The following is a 23,679-nucleotide window of genomic DNA, read 5'->3' on the forward strand; positions in this document are numbered from 1 at the left end:
CTCAAGGGTGCCATGGTGTATTATTCATTCAATCAAACATTTACTGAATGCCAATTTTGTGCAAAGGTTTTCTGGGCACTACAGATGCAATGAGAACAAAGTAGATATGAAACTCATTTCATGAAGGTAAGTTAATGTAACATGAAGTATATATAGGAGTGTCCCAAGACATACAAAAGGTACAGTGTCAGGAGGGTGGAAGAAATGTTCATACTTATTTAAAAAGTTCATGAAAAACTTTGAGAGCTATGTGGTATCTGAATAGGGTTTAGAAGTATGGGTAGAATGACTTTACTTTTTTCTTTTATTTTGTTATCAAATAGCAACCATTCTTTCTGAAACAGGTTCCCCACTGTTATAAAGATGTTTTTAGTGTTAGATAATAGCCATCCTTCTCTAAAGCATGCATTTGTTATGGACTTGATTTTGCTGATCAGGACAACCCTTGAAATGATTACTATAGAAATGAGTAGGATGCCTGAAAACAAGCTTCTATACTTTTAGAATGAAAGGGCCAGGTGATCCAATCTCCTTAACTTTATGACTATATTAGCATTAGTAAGCAAACAGAGAGCATAGATGTTTTTGCTTAGCAAATATGGTGACTTATTTTTCCTCATAAATAATATATTTAAAGGAAGTCATCATTTTGTTTTAATTTATATAACAAATTAGGCCTTGGTTGCAAACCAGTTGACATAGCATTTTTTTTAACTTTTATTTAATGAATATAGATTTCCAAAGTACAGCTTATGGATTACATTGGCCCCCGCCCAATGACTTCCCTCCCACCCGCAACCCTCCCCTTTCCCGCTCTCTCTCCCCTTCCATTCATATCAAGATTCATTTTCAATTTTCTTTATATACAGAAGATCAGTTTAGTATACATTAAGTAAAGATTTCAACAGTTATAGCATTTCATTTTACAATGGTAAGAAGGAAGAAGTTACAGGGAATGTCCTAGAAGTACACTGACAATATTATACTGTAATATGATATTAAAATATGTGATTATCATACTGTGAAGATTAGTGTGATAATTCATTCAATAATATCTGTATATTCCTTTCTTTTTTTAAAAAAAAAAAAAGATTTTATTTTATTTGTTAGGTAGAGTTACAGACAGTGAGAGGGAGAGAGACAGAGAGAAAGGTCTTTCTTCCATTGGTTCATTCCCCAAATGGCTGCAATGGCTGGAGCTGCACCAATCTGAAGCCAGGAGCCAGGTGCTTCTTCCCAGTCTCCCATGTGGGTGCAGGAGCCCAAGGACTTGGGCCATCTTCTACTGCTTTCCCAGGCCATATCAGAGAGCTGGACTGGAAGTGGAGCGGCTGTGACTAGAACCCGGTGCCCATATGGGATGCCGGCGCCACAGCCGGAGGATTAACCTGCGCCATGGTGCTGGCCCCTTGTATCTTCCTTTCTAACCACTACTAGGCAGAGTGGAAAAAAAATAGAGGCTTCAAATTCAGATCCCAGATGTGCAATTCTCTAGCCACTTACTTAGCTTCTCTAAGCATCAGTTTTCATATCCTAGTTTGTGGAGTTATTGAGAAGATTAAGTGAGACCATATGTGAAATATATGTTATTTGTTCCTCAATTTTCATTCTTCTCTTACAGTACTAGTACTACCAAATTTCATTGGGTCCTGTGACCATGTTCTAATCATTGGGAAACTGGTGTAACGTCCAAAACAAGCTCCCATTTCACCTTTTGTCATTTCCCAGCTGGACTGAATGTTGCAGTGGTAACCCACCTGTAACACTGTGGTAAGAGCAATGCTTTAGATATCACAGAACAAGAGTGAAGCCTAGGTCCTTGACACTGTGGAGCTACCAGATGGGCTTTGGACATCATATACTTACAATTGTTACCTGTAAAAGAAATCCAATTTCTATCTTGTTTAATCACTGCTTCGTGGCCTCTAAAAAAGTAGCTGAATTATATCCTGAATGGTACAATATTCAAGACTCGTTCAATGCTGAACACACAGTAGGTGCTCTTTTCTCCCAGGAAAAGAGATTGTTGTAGTCTTTGACCTTTTCTCCAATTAAAGCTTGTTATTTAGTGGGATGGACACAACTGAAAATAATCAACCGATATAGGCGGTCAATCATAAATGTATAAAAAAACACAGGGTAGGAACATTATCTTCCTAAGAACACAAGTACAGGAATTTGTTGGAATCCCTCCAATGGTTCACTCAAGATTTGTGCATTTCATTGCAAGCTGTACCTCAAAAGTAAAAGAAGAAAAAAAGAACTGTTAAATAAAAGGTATGAGCAAGACACAGGCTCAATAGAAGGAGTATTCTATTTATTCAAGTGTAGTGTGTGTGTGCGGTGAGGATGGATAGATGAAGGTGGCAAAACAGGCTATAGTAAGGGTCAACATGTGTAACTGCTGTACTGCAAAAACCCTTGGGGACACCATTCTTAAAGACTATGATTGGAATGGCAACTCTGGGCACTGTACAGTATACTAACTGTATAAACTACATAGAACTAAGTTACAGTCAGATTGTAAATTTCACTGTAAGAAATTTATACTGGGGCCAGCGACATGGCATAGTGGGTAAAAGCTGCCGCCTGCAGTGCTGGCATCTCATATGGGCACCTGTTCGAGTCCTGGCTGCTCTACTTCTGATCTCACTCCACAGCTCCATGCTGTGGCCTGGGAAAGCAGTGGAAGATGGCCCAAGTGCTTGGGCCCCTATACCCGTACGTGGGAGACCTCAAAGAAGTGTCAGGCTCTTGGCTTTGAATGGGTGCAGCTCCAGCAATTGAAGTCATTTGGGAAGTGAACCAGCAGAACAAAGACTCTCTCTCTCTGCCTTCATAACTCTGCCTTTCAAGGAATAAATAAGCCTTTTTAAAAAAAGAAATTTATACTTTAACTTGTTGACATAAAGGCATGATGGAGGGCTTTCAAGCAGGATATGGACGTGGTTTTACAAAAGTAGACTGGATGCCTCACCAACTAGTAAGGAAGACACAGTGGGGGTATTTCATAGGAAATTATTGCTGTATTCTGGGTGAAAGCTGAGTCTGAGCTATAAGAGAAATGGAATAAGAGTGGTTTCAGGAGATATTTCAAAGACAGAAATAATACGATTTAGTGGTCAGCTGTATTTGCACAAGAGACAAAAAGGTAGCATTCGGGTACCTTAGCTGGGAAAAGGGTCTTGGAATCTGCATTTTAATTAACAAAGTGCCCAAGGTGATTTTATTGCAGATGACTGGCCAGCTACATTTTTTCAAAATATTAGGTAAAGGCCGGCGCCGCGGCTCACTAGGCTAATCCTCCGCCTAGCGGCGCCGGCACACCGGGTTCTAGTCCCGGTAGGGGCTCCGGATTCTGTCCCGGTTGCCCCTCTTCCAGGCCAGCCCTCTGCTGTGGCCAGGGAGTGCAGTGGAGGATGGCCCGGGTGCTTGGGCCCTGCACCCCATGGGAGACCAGGAAAAGCACCTGGCTCCTGGCTCCTGCCATCGGATCAGCGCAGTGCGCCGGCCGCAGCGGCGGCCATTGGAGGGTGAACCAACGGCAAAGGAAGACCTTTCTCTCTGTCTCTCTCTCTCTCTCACTGTCCACTCTGCCTGTCAAAAAATAAAAATAAAAAAAAAAAAATATTAGGTAAAAAGTGATGGTGTTCAGGGCTGGTGCTGTGGCACACTAGGTTAATCCTCCACCTGCAGTGCCAGCATTCCATATGGGCACCGGATTCTAGTCCTGGATGCTCCTCTTCCAGTCCAGCTCTCTGCTGTGGCCTGGGAAGTTAGTGGAGGATGGCCCAAGTGCTTGCGCGCCTGTACCCGCGTGGGGGACCAGGAAGAAACACCTGGCTCCTGGCTTCGAATTGGCGTAGCTCCAGCCGTTGCAGCCATATGGGGAGTGAACCAACGGAAGGAAGACCTTTCTGTCTCTCTCTCTCTCTCTCACTGTCTGTAACTCTACCTGTCAAATAAATAAATAAAAATCTTAAAAACAAAGTGATGGTGTTCAGACACAGGAAAATAGGAAGAAAATATTTTTTGAGTAAGGTGAAGGTACTAAATTGAATTTTGGACGAAAATGCTTGGAGAGATATAATTCATAATAAGGAGGAAGAAAGAATCAATGAAGCAATAAGCAGTAAGAAATGAAAGCTAGATGTGACTTCTTCACTGTATTCTTAAATTCCTTTTTTGAATGTCCTCTGACGCCTTGAACAGTCAACCGTACCACAATATTTTTACCAAAAAGAGCAGAGAAAAAGGCGTGCGTACTTTTCAAATGAAATACTGAAAAGAAATAGTGAAAAGAGAGAGAAAACACTTATTATTGTACCACCTTGTATAACAAGATTGTAACTTTTTTTTTTCTAAACATAAACCACAAAGGGAATACGCCCACTGTTGTTTACACAGATGTCAAAAGGAAAACTAGGAAATGCATAAATTACTATGGGATTTAAGAGTAAGCCTGTTATCTTACATAGAGAGACTACTAACTAAATAGAAATATTACTAATGCTTTGGTCTATTAACCTTTAAAAACTGTGTTTAAATAAAAGAAAAAATAAGCCTTTGGCAGAATGTTTGAATAGTTTTTTTCTAAAGTCTTCCTCTACCAAATTTATGACAAAGCAGTATTACCAATGATGTTTCAAAGAGTAGGAGAGTTTATATATTCTAGTCTCAATCAGAAAGGCTTGAAAAAATATTTTCAGTTATCTTAAAAAGTCCTCCCAAATACACAAGCTTTACAAGATTCATAAAGGACAAATTTGTTTTTAAGACAGTAGTTAAATCTCACGTACAGATTAGCTGCCCCTCCAGCATCCCTGAGACAATACAAAGGGAGTGAGTTTTTCTATGTGAGGAGAGTGAAACTTCAGGTGATAGAGGACCTTTTCAGAAACATCCTATTTTCCTCTTTAAATCACAGTTTAAAATTGCTGAGAGCCATTTAGCCTTGAAAATGTCACCAAGATAAACAGCAATAGGCAAAAGCCTACATAATTACAAAAGCTGTACTCTGTGCTCCTAACCACTACACAGGACTCCACAGCTCTTCATATCCCTTCTTTTAATTTCCCTGAGGACACCTAGGGGCTGCTGGGCAAATGCTTCCATGTCACAACTTGTTTTATTAGAAGTAATTGTGAGAAATCCAATGAGAAAATAAATAAGGTTTCAGAGATTTACAGATCTCCATTTCCAGTCATTCTCAAGATGTTTAGAGTGTGATTTTAAATGTATAACTTTAAAGCTAGATCCAATATTTTTATATTATGCAACGTACTCTCTCTTATTCCGACTGTTGAATATTCCTGAGGATAGAACTCAACAATCCATAGGAAGCCAGATAAACCAACCTTCCAAACCCCCATCAGTGCCAAAATTATCCAATTCTCCAATCTTTTTAGGAGCCACACCAGTTTTTCTTAAACATAAATATTCATATCTAGGAAAGTCTAACACTTGCTGTACCATCCTACCATAGGAAAGCAAAAGTTGATTATAAGCTTTGATTTGCTGTTTGTGGAATAACAACAAAAAGATGCTATAAAATAAAGATTCAAAACAATATTATATATATATATAAAGATTTATATATTTGAGAGAAACAGAGGGAGCAAAAGAGAGAATGTTCCATCAGCTGGTTCACTCCTCAAATGGCCACAATGGATAGGGCTGGTCCAGGCTGAATGAACCTAAGAGCCCAGAATTCTATTTGTGTCTCCCACATGCGTGACAGGGGCGGAAGCACTTAGGCCATCTTCTGTTGTTTTCCCGGGTGCAATGACAGGGGGCTGGATTGGAAGTGAACAACAAGGACTGAACTTGCACTCTGATATGCTCGCATTACAAGCAGTAGCCTGTGCCACAACAACAATATTAACTATACCACATTTTGTAAAACATTCATTAATTTTTCCATTAAAAATAGCTTGTAGACTAGAAATTCTCAATTTATTTATTTGCATTTTTAAAACATTTATTTATTTGAGAGTCAGAATTACAGAGAAAGGGGGAAAGACAGAGAGACAGATTTTCCTTCTGCTGGTTCACTCCAAAAACCAAGAGCTTCATCTGGGTCTCCCACATTGGTGGCAGAGGCCCAAGCACTTGGGCTATCTTCCATGGCTTTTCCCAAGTCATTAACAGGGAGTTGGATGGGAAGTGCAACAGTCAGAATGCTGGCATTGTAGGCAGCAGTTTTACCCTCTATGCCACAATGTTAGCCCCAGACATTCTAAATTTAAAAAAAAATAGTCAACCAAAAATAATAATCAGAGTTGGGGTGCAGAATACCTATGCCAGTAGACATTCTAGGTGATGGGTGAGATCGACTAAGTCAGCTAACCTTTCCATGGCTCTCAGTTTCCTCACCTGCCCCAGTTGAGTGTTTAGGGTAAACTCAGGCTATGATAGCAGCTCTCAATCTGTCAGTACATTAGAATAATCCAGGATGCTTTTAAAAAATATGGCCGGCACCACGGCTCAATAGGCTAATCCTCCACCTAGCGGCAGCGGCACACCGGGTTCTAGTCCCGGTCGGGGCGCCGGATTCTTTCCCGGTTGCCCCTCTTCCAGGCCAGCTCTCTGCTGTGGCCCGGGAGTGCAGTGGAGGATGGCCCAAGTGCTTGGGCCCTGCACCCCATGGGAGACCAGGAGAAGCACCTGGCTCCTGCCATCGGATCAGCACGGTGCGGCGGCCATTGGAGGGTGAACCAACTGCAAAAGGAAGACTTTTCTCTCTGTCTCTCTCTCTATCCAATTCTGCCTGTAAAAAAAAAAAAAAAAAAGAAAGAAAGAAAAAAACGAGGAAACCCTTTTAAGACTTCCTGGATCATAATTTTGTGTTGCAGGAAGACAGTTTCAAAAACCACTGGCATAGAAGGTCAGATTATTGCTGGGAAAGCACTGTAAAACACTACAAATTTGCACCAAGGCAGGAAGGCAACTTTCATGAAGCAGCATTTTTCCCCACACTGAGCTACCTTCTGAATTGTTGCAGAAGAATTGTATAAAATTCAGAAACAAAAATGACTGTTTCTCTAAAAAGAGAAAGAAAGAAAAAGATATTTTGATACTTTGGTAGGTGCCCCAAGAACAAGTTTATTGATCTTGGTTCTGTGAAATTTCCACAGTTCATCAGTACTTGTGACAAATGTTTTCTTTGCTACTGGAATTCTTGTTGAGAAATTTGAGCGTGACCACAGACTGTCTTCAGTTTGAATGGCCAAGTATCCCAACAATCAAGGAGGTGTTTCCTAGTTCCTCATGGGAAACACCGGAACAAGGTACGGCTGACACCTACTTGACAGGCGTTTTTAGTAAACCACTTTATTTTAAATCTTCCCTCTGCAGGAACACATGTTGCCTTTCCTTTACAGATGAGCAAACTGAGCTACAAAATGCTGAAGAAGTTGCCAAAGGTCTCAGAATTAGAAAATATTTGTTTGGAACAACCAGATGAATCCAGGTCTCTCCGATGTTAAAGCACACTCTTTTGCTTTTCTCTCTTAATATGGTTTTTATTTTAATTAAAGCTATACATACCTCTATCTGAATGTTATGCAGTCCTATAGACTTAAGAAAAAACAGTTTTTCTCTGCTGCGCTCTACCCATTTTCTGTTTCACTTTGGCATCAACTTTTTTGGCTGAGTCTTCTTTGATTTATCATTGTGTAGCTAAATAACATGTAATATTGTCACTATTCAATTTTCAGTTTTACATACCTTCCTATTATGCAAAATAAGGACTCTGCACTCTTTAAACATCTCCTCCTTCCTATTCCCATTTTTCCAAATACAGTACATCCTATTTCTTGGTTAGATTAACATTCAGCTTTTAGTCTCCTTTCTTATTATTATATAAAGCTATTAACCAGTGAACCATATTATATACTATGGCTTATTTTCCTTTTCTGAAAAATTCTTCCTAAAAAACTTTTTGTTTGCTATTATCACTAACATAAATCAACATATTCAGGTACTTTATATTCTATCAATTACATCTTCTTAAAAGGATTTTTCTTGAACTTTTTCACTTGCTCTAATTTAGCTTGGTTGCTCTCTCTGCCTGATATAAGCTTTCATCTTGGGATCTTTCCTCATCTTGAATTTGAGGACTCCTTTCGTCCAGGTCTTTCTCTAATTGTATCCTTCATTTTCAGTATTTGCAATATTTTTTCCTTCTTGTTTTATACTTCCATTTAATGGTGGAAATACTCCAGCGACTTCTTGAGACTGGCAAGTAAAGTTTTGAGACCCTGCATAAGTGAAAATATCTTTACCTTCACACTGAATTGATGATTTGGCCAGTTCAAGAGTTCTTGGTTAGAAGTAGCTTTCCCTCAGAACTTTGAAAGCTTTGCTACGGTGCCTTTTAGCTTCTATTTGTTTTTGTCAGAGCTGACTTTCATTCTGTCTCCTAATCTTGTTTTTCCTCTTTGGAATCTATCAGGATTTTTTTTCTTCTTTGTCTTCAGCCTGAAATTTCAGGACCATATCTTGTCGTGGACTACTCACCTCCATCACAGTAGGTGCCTGGTGGGCCCTTTTAAGCAGGAAATTCCACCCTTCAGTTCTTAGAATTTTTCTTTGGCAGTTTTCTTTGTTTTTATCCCTTTCTGGGACTACTACTATCTGGATATTGAATCATTCTGAACAGGTACTACAATCCTCCCCACGCTCCCTATTCTTTAAAGACGAACTTTTCTCATTTCACTGTTGCAGTATTTTAAGTATGTTATGCTACCAAATGATAGCCTGGATAAAGAAAGTAATAATCGAGGGTAAGTAATGGTGTTTCAGGAAGTCCACTGAGGCTGAAGGTGAAGGAACCAAACATTCTACTTCCAAAAACAGCTCAATTAGAATAGATGAACTTTGTTCAGCTACATATGAGTATACTGGAATTCTAAGTTTGAAGAAATAATAGGTATAAAGGTAGTATCCATCCCAGGATGATTTGTTCTTTTAGAAAGTGTTTTGGCAGAGCGGCAGAGACAAATGTGGGAGGGACGAAAATCCTCTCTGTCAGGTTTCCCTCACTGCTGAGTATATTCTACTTCTGGGTAAATGTTCTGCCAGGTGATATACCAATGCAAATCTAAAGCAGTTTCAGGATGGAGAAAGGAAATCTCCTTGAGTAACTGTTACCCCTTCCACTGTACCCTAGAAAAGAAAGCCACCAGTCTTCTCCTACCCCTTGGGTCTGAATAACTGGAGTTCACATTTTGTTTCAGAAAAGTTGCTACCTTAGCAGACAAAGAGGTGAATAACTGAGTAAAAGATACAGCTTTTTTTTTTTTTTTCTATATCTTACTTACATGTTCGCTTCCCCATCCACAAAAAGCATCAGGAGCAAAAGGCAGAAAACCAGTCAATAACATAGCACTAACAGATAAATAAGATGTCCTTTGTCTTTGATGGTTAAGGCATACCTTTAAAGGCACTAAAAAATATGTGTTTTTCTTACTTGAAAAAAGAAATGGAAGAGAACTGTTATACTCTTAACATTTACTTATGATCCTTTTCTATTTTTTAATCACAGTTATGTAACACAAGCAGCCAATTCTCCAGACAGCAGCTTGCATTTCTAGTCTCATTCCCAGGTTGTAAACTTTGGTTATGGACATACCTATAGCACATCACACTACATCTGTTTCTATGTTCCAATTAGAACTTGAATTTTATGTATATATATATATATATATATGTATTTTACAGGCAGAGTTAGACAGTGAGAGAAAGAGATACAGAGAAAGGTCTTCCTTTTTCCATTTGTTCACCCCCTAGATGGCCACTACAGCCGGCATGGTACAACGACCCGAAGCCAGGAACCGGGTGCTTCTTCCTGGTCTCCCTTGCGGGTGCAGGGCCCAAGTACTTGGGCCATCCTCCACTGCCTTCCCAGGCCACAGCAGAGAGCTGGACTGGAAGAGGAGCAACCGGGGCTAGAACCTGGGGTGCTGGCACCGCAGGCGGAGGATTAGCCTAGTGAGCCGAAGCGCCGGCCAAATTTTATATTTCTTCGGTAAGCTTCTTAGCCGTTTGTATCAGGATAAACAAGGAAAGATAACTCTGCTAAGTAATCCCAAACCTCTCCAGTCAAGAGAATCTCAGAAAGTAGTAAAACTCTCTATGATATCTTTGAAGAAAAGTTTGAAGACTTCATTATAAAAGACCACACCCATAAGAGTTTCAGTTTTGCTTTCACTTCCTTTTTTCCTCTAGTACTTACAGAGTACACTCATGTGTCACTTAACAACTGAAACATGTTCTGAGAAATGCATCATTAGATAATTCTGTCACTGTGCAAACATCAGAGTGTACTTACACAAACCTGGATAGTATAGACTTCTACACACCCAGGCTATATAGTATAGCCACTATGTTATATGCAGTACAGCACTGTCTGTAACTTTGGTATGTGGTTCAGGCTTACTGTTTTCCTTCACACTGTTTATCAAATGCTACAGGTTCAAGTGTGTAACTAAACAGTATGACACCAGAAGGGAAACAGGACATGTGACATTCTACACCCTGAGGTAAACACAGACATGGCACTGCTCACTTAGCTGGGCTTAGATACATGACTGATCTTTTAGGGACATCCTTTCCTCTGAGTAGGGGCTGTATCAGAATCTGGAGTGGGGCTGTGCAAGTTAAAAATGGCTAGGGGCAGACATTTCATGCAGTGGTAAGATGCTGGCTGGGATGACCACATTCCATATCAGAGTGCCTGGTTTGAATTCCACTTTAATATTGGATTCAGCTTCCTCCTAATACATACCTTGGGAAGGCAGATCATGGCTCAGTACTTCGTTCCCTGTCACTCATGTAGGAGACCCTGATTAAGTTTCAACCTTCTGGTTCTGACCTGGCCCGGCCCTAGCGGTTGGTGTTTGGAGTGAATCAACAGATGGAAGAGCTCTCTGTGTCTGTCTCTCTGCCTTTCATATAAAATAAAGATAAATGAAAAAATTTAAAAATGGCTAATATTTAAAATTCATTTTCATAAATCACTTAAAGTAAGGCTCTGCAGGAATATTTTGGATGGAGCTGGTGATGAGGCCAGCAGGTTAAACCACCTGGTGATACCGGCATGCTATATGAGCACTGGTTTGAAATCCAGCTATTCACTTCCAATCCAGATCCCTGCTAATGCAATGAGAAAGCAATGAAAGTTGGCCCAAGTACTTGTGCTCCTGCCACTCATGTGGGAGACCCAGATGGAGTTCCAGGCTCCTGGCTTTGGTTTGGCCCAGCCTGGGGGATTGTGGCTATTTTGCAACTGAAAGAGAAGATGGAAGATCTCTCTCTGTCTTCCCCGCTCTGTCTCCCTAATTCTGCCTTTCAAATAAACACATAAACTTTTTTTTTCTTAAAAAGAAATATTTATGGGTCCATTGCTGCTGCCTCCTTCTTCTGTCATTCCTCCTTCTTCCGCTTGTATGCTTGTTCGGTGTGGACCTGGTACCTGTTTTGTGAAGCGGCAGCTGAGGAGGCTCTGGCGCTTACCATGGTAGACTAAAAGCCCAAGGGAGGAGTCAAGACTGAGAACATGTACCATATTAATTTGCAGGTGGTAGGGCAGGATGGTTACAGTGCAGTTTAAGATTATACACCACTAAGTAAACTAACGAAAGCTTATTGTGAAAAATAGGGTTTGTCAATGAGGTAGATCAGAGTCTGATTGACGGGCAGCCAATCAATGAATCAGACACACCTGCCATGTTGAAAATGGCTCGTGAAGATACAACTGATGTGCTCCAGCAGCAGACAGGCAGTGTCTACTGAAAAAGGAACCCACGGGGCCGGCGCTGTGCCATAGTGGGCTAAGCCTCCCATATGGGCACCAATTCTAGTCCCAGCTGCTCCTCTTCCGATCCAGCTCTCTGCTATGGCCTGGGAAAGCAGTAGAAGATGGCCCAAGTCCTTGGGCCTCTGCACTGGTGTGGGAGACCCAAAAGAAGCTCTTAGCTCTTGGCTTCAGACTAGCCCAGCTCCGGCTGTTGCGGCCATTTGGGAAGTGAACCAGCAGATGGGAGACCTTTGTCTCTCCCTCTCTCTGTCTGTAACTTTACCTCTCAAATAAATAAAGAAAGAATAGAAAGAGAGAGAGAGAAAAAAAAGGAATCCATTGCTTTACTCCAGAACTCTGTCCTTACAAACCAAGAACACACTCTCAACTAGAAAACTGCAACTGGGTTCCATCATGTCCTGACTACTGCAGCACAGTTTTCTCCATTCTTTCATTTCCTCTTCCCCATTCCTTTATTGTACATAAAGTAACTGGTATACGTGCACAAGAAACAGAGGATCTTCCATCCATTGGTTCACTCCCCAAATGGTGCAACAGCCAGGTCTGGACCAAGCTGAAGCCAGAAGCCTAGAACTCCATCTGGATCTCCCAAGCACTTAGGGCCCAAGTACTTAGGCCATCTTCCATTGCTTTTCCAGTGCATTAGCAAGGATCTGAATCAGAAGTGTAGCCACCAGGACTCAAAGTGGTGCTCACAAGGTATGCTGGCATATGCCGGCCCTAATGGTTATGTTTTTAAAAACACAGTCTTTCTTTAATATATGGCAATTTCCAATCATGTCAATATTTATTTTTGCTTTTAATTTATGAGTATCTTGAGGTATCCTCCACAGCTCACAGATATATATTGCTAAATTACATTACCTGCTTAGGGTCATATTCTTGAAAGTACACAAAACTTGCTTAAAACAATCAATCACTTAAAGAGTTAATAATTCTACCAAAGATGACTTAAAACTACTATCTAGGTAAACTATTAGACGAGTAAATCTGTGGGCTTCTGTTAGATGCTTAGTTTGCATTCCCTGGAAGCTAGCCCTGCTCCATGCATTTGTACCCACCACACATACCTAAATTCTTCTAAAGTTTTTCCCTTCATATTAAGCACACATTGTGCTTTTTTATGCTCTCCCTTGCTTATTTAGAACCCCTTGTGGGATATGGCTACAGTACAATGTCAGCTTGGCTATTATCTTGAATGTAAGAAATATCCAAACAAAATTGGAAAGCTAATGATAACAAAGGAAACTGACCCTATCTAAGATGCGTTTATTCATGAGCATGGAAGAACTAAAATATAGCAGGACTGGGGAGGGATGATCAGGGGTTAGTAATGCAGTTTGTTGTCTCAATATTATTGGTGTGTCAGGTCCTTTCATCTATTTCAAGTTTTTTTTTTTTCCTTTTTAAGATTTATTTATTTCTTTGAAAGGCAGAGTTACAGTGAGGTAGAGGCAGAGAGAGAAAGGTCCTCCATCCACTGGGTCACTCCCCAAATGCCCGCAATGGCCGGAGCTGGGATGATCCAATGCCAGGAGCCTGGATCTTCTTCCAGGTCTCCCATGTGGATGTAGGAGCCCAAAGACTTGGGCCACCTGTTGTTTTCCCAGGCCATAGCAGAGAGCTGGATCAGAAGTGGAACAGCCAGGACTTGAACTGGAGCCCATATGGGATGTCAGCACTGTAGGTGGCAGCTTTACCAGCTAAGACACAGTGTTGGCCCCAGTTTTTTTTTTTTTTTCTTTTCAAGTTCTGTACCGTTTTGCTAATATCTCTTTCTTAAGAGCAATGTACTCTCAGACAGTTTCAAGAGTGAATTCTTTCAGATCTTCAAAGAACACTGTTCTTAGGCTATTTAAATTACTTCTAAGGGGCCAGCATTGTAGCACAGCAGGTTAAGTCACCATCTGTAACACTGGCATCCCGTATGGGTGTACCTGTTTGAGTCCTGGCTGCTCTGCTTCTGATCTAGCTCCCTGTTAATACACCTGAGAAGATGTGGATGATGGTCCAAGTACTTATGTCCTTACCATACACATGGGAGACCTGGAGACTGGCACACTCCAAGCTGTTGTGACCATTTGGGCAGTGAACTGGTGAGTCCTCTGCCTTTCCAATAAATACATAAATACATAAAAATTTTTAAAACTACTTCTAAGCAGAGGAAGAAGTAACTCTTCATAGTTCTTTTTAGGAAAACAGCATAAACGTGGTATCAAAACTTAGCTAAGATAATGCAAATAATGTATCTATAGATGAAACTCAATTATTGATTTTAAGTAAAATTGTTAACAAAAAGGAACCCATATATTGCTTAAATATTACACCATGACCAAGGGTAAGGCTGGTTCACAAACTGGAAAGATACTAAAATAATTCATCATCCTAATAGGACAAAGAAGAAAAAAAAATCATTTCACAGAATTCAATTTCTATTTCTGCTACAAATGTTTAGTTAGGTTGATACAAAAAAAAAAAAACCTGTCATAATATGACAAGAAATATACACACACACACATATGTAAATACACACCAAATGAACACCCAATATCTATCACTTGAAATTGTTCTCAAAGTGCTAGCCAATGAAAACAGACCACCCTCCCCCATCCCTGCCAAAATATGGTTTTGGATACAAACCAAACATCCATTTTCTACAAAAATTCTAAAAAGATGGAAATATTAAAGAAAATTTCTTTTATAAATAGAATTTGTTAGAGATTAATAGTAAACCTCATATTTAATGACATAGTAAAAACATCCCCAAATTAATAAAGATGATAAAGATGGCCAGAATCAATGCTATTATATATATCACTATTTTGGAGAAGTTTGCAATTAATTAAAGGCAGAATGATGTATAAAGGAAGAGATATGATTTTTATATTTAAGTGATTGTTTTCCCAGGAAATTCAAGAGAAATTTTTAAATAATCTTTTAAAAAGATTATTTTTATTTATTTGCTTATTTTTAAGAGTTTATTTATTTATTTGACAGGTAGAGTTACAGAGAATGAGAGGGAGAGACAGAGAGAAAGGTCTTCCCTATGCTGCTTCACTCCCCAAATGGCCACAACAGCCAGAGCTGGGCCCATCTGAAGCCAAGAGCTTCTTCCCGGTCTCCCACGTGGGTACAGGGGCCCAAGTAAATGGGCCATCTTCTACTGCTTTCCCAGGCTACAGCAGAGAGCTGGATTGGAAGAGGGGCAACTGGGACTAGAACAGGCACCCACAGGAGATGCAGGCACTACAGGCACAGGATTAACCTACTGCACCATAGTGCCGGCCCCTAAAGATTTGTTTATTTGAAAGGCAAAGTGATAGAGAGAGAGAGAGACATACAGACAGACAGACTCACACACACAGAAAGGTCTTCCATCTGCTAATCCTCTCCTCAAGTGGTTGCAATGGCTGAGGCTGGTCAACGCTAAAGTCAGGAGTCAGAAGCTCCATCTGGATCTCCTACATGGGAGGAAGGTGTCCAAGCACTTAGGCCAGCCTCTGCTGCCTTCCCAAGTATTTTAGCAGGGAGCTGGATTAGAAGCAGAGCAACTGGTACCGGCGCTGTGGCATAGCGGGTAAAGCTGCTGCCTGCAGTGCCGGCATCCCATATGGGTGCTGGTTCGAGTCCTGGCTGCTCCACTTCGGATCCAGCTCTCTGCTATGGCACTGGGAAAGCAGTGGAAGATGGCCCAAGTTCTTGGGCCCCTGCACCCACGTGGGAGACCCGATGGAGGTTCCTGGCTGCTGGCTTCAGATCAGCACAGCTCCAGCTGTTGTGGCCAACTGGGGAGTGAACCAGCGGATAGAAGACCTCTCTCTCTCTCTGCCTCTCCTCTCCTGTGTAGAACTCTGACTTTCAAATAAATAAATCTTAAAAAAAAAAAAAAAAAAGAGCAACTGGGATTGGATCTGGCACTCCAATATGGGACGCTGGTGCCACAGACATCAGCCTAATCCATTGTGTGCCACAATGCTAGCCCAGAGAAACTCCTCATTAAAGGTAATAAATTCAGAAAGTTGGATAAACACACTCACCTACATATCAGTGACAAAATATCAGAGAATATAGTAGTTAAAATTCCCCAAAGAATTTTTTAATGGTATATGAAGTTTATTTTATATTTTATCTGCAAGATAATGCACTAATATTCAAGAAAGTTTCAAAAAAGAAGAGTGAAAAGGGACTTGCCCTATGAATTACTAAAAAGTGCCATAGTCAAAGCAGATTGGTATTTGTAAAAGAGGAGACATATAAAGCAACAGATGAATCTAAAATTTAAAAAAGCACATATACACAAGGGAATTTACTATGAAGAGGTATTTCTAGTCAATTGTGAAATAACTGATTTCAGGGAAAATGGCTATCCATTCTCAAAAACAAAGAAGGAAAATGAATAGCGATCATATGCAATGTTCAAAAACAATTTTCAGATGTGTTAATGAGTAAAGCATAAAAATGGGTGGAAGCAATGAATACAGGAGAAAATTTTAGCTAAGTTTTGACTGGGGACTACCTTCCCTTATGAACTACAAAACCTGGGCACTTTTTTAAAATCTTGATTTGTTTATTTGAAAATTTTGACTTTGTCAAAATTACAGAGAGAGAGAGAGAGATCTTCCATACTCTGGTTCACTCCCCAAATGGCTGAAAATGGCCAGGGCTGGGCCAGACCAAAGTCAAGAGCCAGGAGCTACTTACAGGTCTCTCACATGGGAGGCAGGGACCTAAGCACTTGGGCCATCTTCCCGTGCTTTCCCTGACACATTAGCAGGGAGCCGGATCAGAAGTAGAGCAGCTGGGACTTGAACCAATGCCCAAATGGGATTCCGGCATGGTAGACGTTGGCTTAACCCGCTATGCCACAGCGCCGGCCCTAAAACCTGGACATTTTAAACCAAAAGGCTGACAGTTCTTGAAAATATCTGCCATACATTTCACAAACATATCTGCTTCCTAATGAAAAATGGAAAAATTACTTAATATTGGACAATACACAGATAAGGCACATTAAGTGGTACATCTAAACTAGGGAACACCACACTCATATTACAATAACTAGAAGTACATATGGCAAGATTTCCATCATAGTTTTTAAAAATCGGTGGAAGCAGATCACAGACCAGGAAGCATTGACCATCTAGCTTTCATAAGGAAATGAAATAACACGATCATGCACCTACAAAAGAGGCAAAATGCCTAGGGCTACATGGCTGAACACAGGACTTAAAAGGGTTTCACTTTCGGCTTTATACACGGTACTATCATTTGAGGGTGTCCTGCCCCGACCAAGAGGGGAACAAAATAATTTTTTCAACAGAAAACAGCGCTTGCTTCTCTGCAACCTCTTTCAACGTGTACTCCAAGCAGGGCAGGAAGGCACATCGGGTTCTCTCAATTTCATGTCGCCTCACTTCCTTCACCACCACTTCTCACTTGTCCAAAGCACCTCCTGGGAGGTGACTGACACAGCAAGGCTGGCTGACTGCGGCTGGCTACAGGCACACGCCTCGGGGATCCTTCTAACCCGGCGTTTCCACTTCTTGACAAGCACAAGCTTTTTGCGCCCGCAACTCGTTTGCTGGTCAGTTTCCACCCGCGTAGGGGGCTCCACCTGGAGGCTCCCACCGCCGGCAGCGCTCACTTCCGCCCCCTCTGCCCGGGCCACCGAGCCCCTCTGCGACCCTCTGGGAAGTTGCCCAACGTCTCACTGACAACGGCTATGATGACACCTCACAGCAAAGCATAAGAGCAGAATTGTGCAACCCCCTTGGGGGAAAACAACGGAAAGAACCTTCTCAGAAGTTTTCGAAACAGCAACGAGGACAGTACTTGCTCCTGGGAGGCGGTCCTCCCTAGGGGAAGTCAGGGGCGCTACCGACGGGGTCCACCGCAGGCCCCGCCAGCCGCAGCTCCCCGGCAAAACAGCGAAACAGGAGGTCACCGAGAGCTGCCAGGGCCGATCCTGGGCTGGGTCGGGGCGGGGGCTGTAGCTGGTGAGCCGACGTCCCCGGAGCAGAAAGCCCTTCCCGCGTCAGCTACAGGACACCAGTCCGCGCGCCTGCCCCCGCACCAGTCCCTCCCCGCGCTACGAGCGCGCGGTCCCCGGGAGCTCCTCGGCTTCTCTCCCTGCGGCGCCCACGCGGCCACAGCGTCCCTGTCGCTCTCTCACACACAAGTCCCCCTTCCTCGCTCGACGGACTCGGACACGCCAATTCGCTCACGCAGTTTCTTACTCACACTTCAAGGATTCCGCCACTTTTTCTCACGCCTCCGGTCGCCGGCCCCCGTTTGAGGGACTCCAACCGGAAGTTGCTTTCCGTTCCAGTTCAGAGGGCAGCGGCTGCTGGCGGAGCCATTAACTCTTCACCCTCCACCCGGCCGGGCCCCTTTTGCCCGACCCCGCCCAGCCCAGCCCGGCTCGGCTCGGCTCAGCCCCGCCCCGCCACGCCGGGAAAACCTGAGCTGCGGAAGTGAATCCGCTGACAAGTTTTGGAAAGGTCACTTGAGGAATTTTTTTTTCAAACAGTAAATAAACAGGTGGAACACATCACCGTGTCTAAGAGTTGAGAGGACCCAAGAATCCCCTGGGATGCTTACGATGTAGTTTCACCAACCAAACCCTAGAGACTCCAGGTCAGGCAACTGAGGTAAGCCCAGGAACCTGCATGGTCAATAGATCCTCTTGTGTATGTGATTAAGGTGATTAAAGTCCAACACCCTGAGAAACACCAGGAGCGCGTGCCCTCGCGCACACACCCATGCACGCACACACCCATGCACACATGTGCGTTTGTGTTTTTTCCCAACTAGTAATACTTTACACTAAATGTACTTGCTGAAGTGGAGTGGTTGGGACATGCAAGTTGAGCTTTACCAGAAAATTTCCCAGGAATTAAAACTTCCCCATTATTCCATTTCCTAGCAATGCTTGCATACTCTCCAAGATAGAAATTTTAGTTTTCTTTCAGTATCTATCTTTTCCCTGTTAAAAGCCAAGGGATCAGATTCAGGCTGCCTCAGGTTCTCCCTGTATTTCTGAACCGTGGACATTTATCCTTCTTTCTTTAGGCCAGAAAGTCTGAGGATTTAAAAACCTGCTAAGTTGCAGTGCATTCTGCCCAATTACCTCCAATATTGGGCTTACTTTTAGAAATCAAAGCCAAAACATAGTTACAACTTTTTTTTTAAACAGAAACTTATATTATTTTGAGCAGTTGAACAGTTTGCTTTTAACAAGCAGTTAAACATGACAATGCATCACTCCTTGAAGCAATTTTAGGTTTACTGAACACAATGAGAGTACAGCCCACAGGTTTTTAGCAATCCCTCTGCCCCAACATTGCATAGCCTCCCCTGTTATCAACATTCCTCATCAGAGTGGTGATGAAAAAACTGCTATAAACATCCCTGTGTAAGTTTTTGTGTGGACATGTTTTTCAACTCCTTTAACAAATACCAAAGAATGTGATTGCTGGATTGTATGGTAAGAGTATGTTGAGTAAGAAACTGTCACACTCTCTTTCAAATGGCTGTATGGTTGAATTATAACCAGCAATGAATGAGAGTTCCTGTTGCTCCATATTCTCACCAGCATCTGGTGTTGTCAATGTTTTGGATTATGGCCATTCTAATAGATGAACAGTAGTACCTCATGGTTGTTTAAATTTGCATTTTTCCTATAATGATGATCAGTTGTGTTTTTTTTTTTTTTACAATTGACATATGATATCTTTAATGAAGTTTGGGGAATTGACTTGAGACATTCATTTGAGAAATAATCTTTTTAATAGAGTGCTATAATTGTGCTCTAGTATTCCTTCATTTATGTTATTAAATACCTCAAGTTAGTATGCAGTGATGTGTCATTGGTGGTGGGGTATGATGGGATGAAAATGAGGAACTACAGGCATATTAAAAATATTTTGGGAGCTATTTTTACAGTTGCTTAATATTTTATGGGGAGTTCTGAATATAAATCTAAGAACAAGGAAACCTACCAGTATAATCAGTTACTACAACTTGCAGTGTCAGGTACGATCTCAGCCAAATCTTTAAAATACTATTATAAATGGAATCTGGTTGACTTATTTAAAATGACATGTGAGTTGGCTGTCTGTGTCTCAGATTCTCCAGTTAAAATGCCTGTGAAAATTGAAATATATGAGCATTCATAATAACGTTGGAAGTCAAGACTGCTGTTTAGGGCTATTCTGTATGTTGAGCAGGCTGTACTCATTTGCCAAGCCTTGCCCCTTCAGTCTAAGGCTTCTCAGAGAAGTACTTTCCCTAAATAGTACACAAAAGTACAATAAGTACCATAATTGCACAAAAAGTACCGTAATAATTGGACAAAAGTACCATAAGAGTAGTTGTAGCCTGCTGGCAGGCAGTTAAAACCATAATTTGATAAGATTTACACCAACTGCAAGATCTCTGATGTTGAAATGAACATGTATTTTGTGGTTTGAAGGCAAGCAAATGTGTTGGTAAGGAAGCTACCTCATGGTGCCTACTAGTGAATTGGACAGTTGCTTTACTACAATGTGTGATCTCTAATTAATATTTTGTACCCCAAAGGGGAACTCTCTATTATCCAATTTGGAACTATGGTTTGGAAAATACCAATAATACCCAACGGGAGTGGATAAATGTGATGATTTCTATCCAAGCATGTGTAGCCAATAAGGAAAGGGGCTAAGCAGACAGATCTGGCTGTTTGACTTTTTGGAGGCTTCATTTTTCATATATTGTTCCTATTTATCAAGGAAAAGACCAATAATTGTTTCTGGTTCACCAGCAGTTCTCCTCTTTATAGTAAAATGACTAGGCAGTAAGGGTAAGGAATCTTACCTTAGCCAAACACCCACAGTAACAAAATTGATAAATGCCAGTTTCACATGAAAAGTTAACTATGAACTGTGCATGTCTGTTTGTCCTTCCAGCTCAAAATCTGTGCTGAGGAACTAAAAGCAATCAGATAATGAGAACCAAGGAAAAGTCGCATATCTAATTAGTAAGGGCTACACAAGGAGAAGAAGGAAATGTAAGACAAAGCATCCATTTGAAAATATTGTGCTTCATAAGGGAGAATCCTCAAAATACAAAGAAGACAAACACTTTGAAAAATCATTTATCCGAAGTTAATGGAAAGAATCTGCTTGAAATATAAGATGCTAGTGTAAGAGGAGCATGGAGGCAAGAAGTAATACAAAAAAGTTGGATAAATCTGTAAAGACACAAAACATGCAATGGCAAGACTGACATATTATTTGTCCAAAATCAAGGATAAAATCAGTCCATCAGGCAGGCATTGGGGGGCAGCAAGTTAAACTGCTGCCTAAGACATCTGCAGTCCATATCATGGAGTGTTTGAAGTTGAGTCCCATCTCTGTTTCCAAACTAGCTTCTTCCTAATGCATATTCTGGGAGGCAATAGATGATGCCTCAAGTGCTTGGCTCCTTACTATTCGTGCTTAAAACCAATTAAACTCATAAACCTATATTAATGAGCACACAGCATTATAAAGATAATTTGTAATGGCACATATACAAAACTGTATAGGAATATAGAGTTTTTATTACTGAAACTATCAGTTCATATGAGGTTATTATAAATTTAATTTGTTAATTGTAATCTTCATGATAACTTATAATAAAATATCTAAAAATAAGTACATAAAATGAGTAGGGAATAAAGTATTAAACTGGAAAGAATCAGTTAAATACAAAGGAAGGCAGTAATGGAGGAACTGAGGATAGGAAAATGTAGTAAGACATAGAGGAAGTAAATAAGGTGGTTGAAGTATTAGTACTTTATTGTTGGTAGTCACCTTAAATGTAGATAGCTCAACTTCTTCAATCAAAAGGCAAAGCTTGACAGAATGAATCATACATGATCAGATAATTGACTTACATGCTGTCTATAAGAGACTCACCTTAGATAGAAAGACACAAATCAATGAAATTTACAGTAGGAAAAAACTTTTTCCAGGAAAATAGTAACTAAAAGAGAGATTGATGGCTACACTAATATAGACAAATAAGACTTCCAGACAAAAAACTGCTACAATGGCTGGCGTCACAGCTCACTTGGCTGATCCTCCACCTGTGGCACCTGCACCCTGGGTTCTAGTCCCAGTTGGGGCACCGGATTCTGTCCCAGTTACTCCTCTTCCAGTCCAGCTCTCTGCTGTGGTCCAGGAAGGCAGTGGAGGATGGCCCAAGTCCTTGAGCCCTGCACCTGCATGGGAGACCAGGAGGAAGCACCTGGCTCCTGGCTTCGGATTGGCGCAGCCTGCCGACCATAACAGCCATCTGGGGGAGTGAAACAAAGGATAGGAAGACCTTTCTCTCTGTCTCTCTCTCTCACTGTCTAAATCTGCCTGTCAGAAAAAAAAGAAAAAACTGCTACAAGATACAAAGAAGGTCACTGTATATCAAAATAGTTATTCATTAGAAAAATGTAACGGTTATATACATATACCCACCAAACTCTTGGGCCCTAAAAATATATAAACATTGGCTCAATTAAAGGGAAGAATAGACATTGCTACAATAATCATTGGAGACTTCATTATGCCACTTTTAATAATGGATAGAAAAACAGAAGATCAAAAAGGAAATAGATAACTTGAATAATATTGTAAGTGACTATACCCAACAAACATCTTTAATTGACTATACCCAACAAACATATATAGAGCATTCCACCCAAGGAAACCAAAGTATATTTTCTTAAATGCATGTGGAATATTCTCCAGGATAGACCCAATTACAAGATCAACAACAACAACAAAAGCTCAATATATTTAAAAAGACTGATATCAGAGCCGGCACTGTGACATAGAAGGATAAGTCTCTGCCTGTAGTGCCTGCATCCCATATGGGAGCTGGTTCAATTCCCAGCTGCTCTATTTCCAATCCAGCTTCCTGCTACTGTGCCTGGAAAACTGCAGAAGATGCCCCAAGTGCTTGGACCCCTACATCCACATGGGAGACCCAGAAGAAGCTTCTGGTTCCTGGCTTCAGCCTGGTCCAGCCCCGGCCACTGCAGCCATTTAGGGAGTGAACCAGCGGATGGAAGACCTCTCTCTGTCTCTCTTTTTCTCTCTGCCTTTCAAATAAATAAATGAATCTTTAAAAAAATAAAAAGATAGAAATCATACAAATATCTTCTCCAGCCAAAATGAAATGAAACTAGAAATCAATAAATAGCACAAGAAAACTGGAAAATTCATTAAAATGTGCAAATTATGCCACACATTCTTAACCAGTGAGTCAAAGAAGAAATCACAAAGTTAAGATTTGCTTACAGATGAATGAAAACGAAATTTCAACATACCAAGACGTGTGAAATGCAATGAAAGCAATATTATGGGGAAATTAATAGCAATAAATTTCCACACACAAAAAGCAGAAAGACCTGAAATCAGTAACTTAACTTTACACCTGAATGAACTAGCAAACTTTATCTAAAACTAGCAGAAAGAAGGAATAAAGAGTAGAGCAGAGATAAATACAAAAGAGGTTAGAAAAACAGAAGAGAGAATCAATGAAAAACTATTCAGGCTTGGAAAAGATCAATAAAATTGACAAACCACATAAAGTTGTACAAAAAAAAAAAGAAGACAGAAAATAACCAAATCAGAAATGAAAGTGGGAATATAACCACTAACCAAATAGAAATTTAAAAAAATTATAAAATTATGGAACAGTTGTATGTCAACAGATTATAAAATTTAGGTAAAATGAATATATAAATTCCTAGAAATCAAACTACCAAATCTGAATCAAGAACAAATAGAAAATTCGAACAGATTTGTAACAAATGATTGAGTCAATAGTCAAAAACCTCT

General features: G+C 40.8%; 1 protein-coding gene and 1 long non-coding RNA gene across 5 annotated transcripts in view; one reads left to right on the plus strand and one right to left on the minus strand.

Moving 5' to 3' along the window:
• TANK (TRAF family member associated NFKB activator) overlaps positions 1–23,679 on the minus strand; it is a 90,177-nt gene that overhangs the window by 60,215 nt on the left and 6,283 nt on the right. Inside the window, exon 1 of one of the 4 annotated variants that reach the window (XM_008258662.5) lies at positions 18,062–18,249. The exons of 2 other annotated variants lie outside the window; for them this stretch is intronic. The gene's annotated coding sequence lies outside the window, so the exon portion shown is untranslated. Of the gene's footprint in view, positions 1–18,061; positions 18,250–23,679 lie in introns of those variants that run through there. One more of the 4 variants, XM_008258660.5, reaches the window with a different exon arrangement.
• LOC149127402 (uncharacterized) lies at positions 1,093–6,799 on the plus strand. Its single transcript, XR_016231538.1, has 2 exons — positions 1,093–3,269; positions 3,635–6,799. It is a non-coding gene; the product is annotated as an uncharacterized LOC149127402 (long non-coding RNA).

This window comes from Oryctolagus cuniculus, chromosome 3 (assembly GCF_051225735.1).
Source record: "Oryctolagus cuniculus isolate XC-2025 breed Fujian yellow rabbit chromosome 3, ASM5122573v1, whole genome shotgun sequence".
Classification (NCBI taxonomy): Eukaryota; Metazoa; Chordata; class Mammalia; order Lagomorpha; family Leporidae; genus Oryctolagus; species Oryctolagus cuniculus.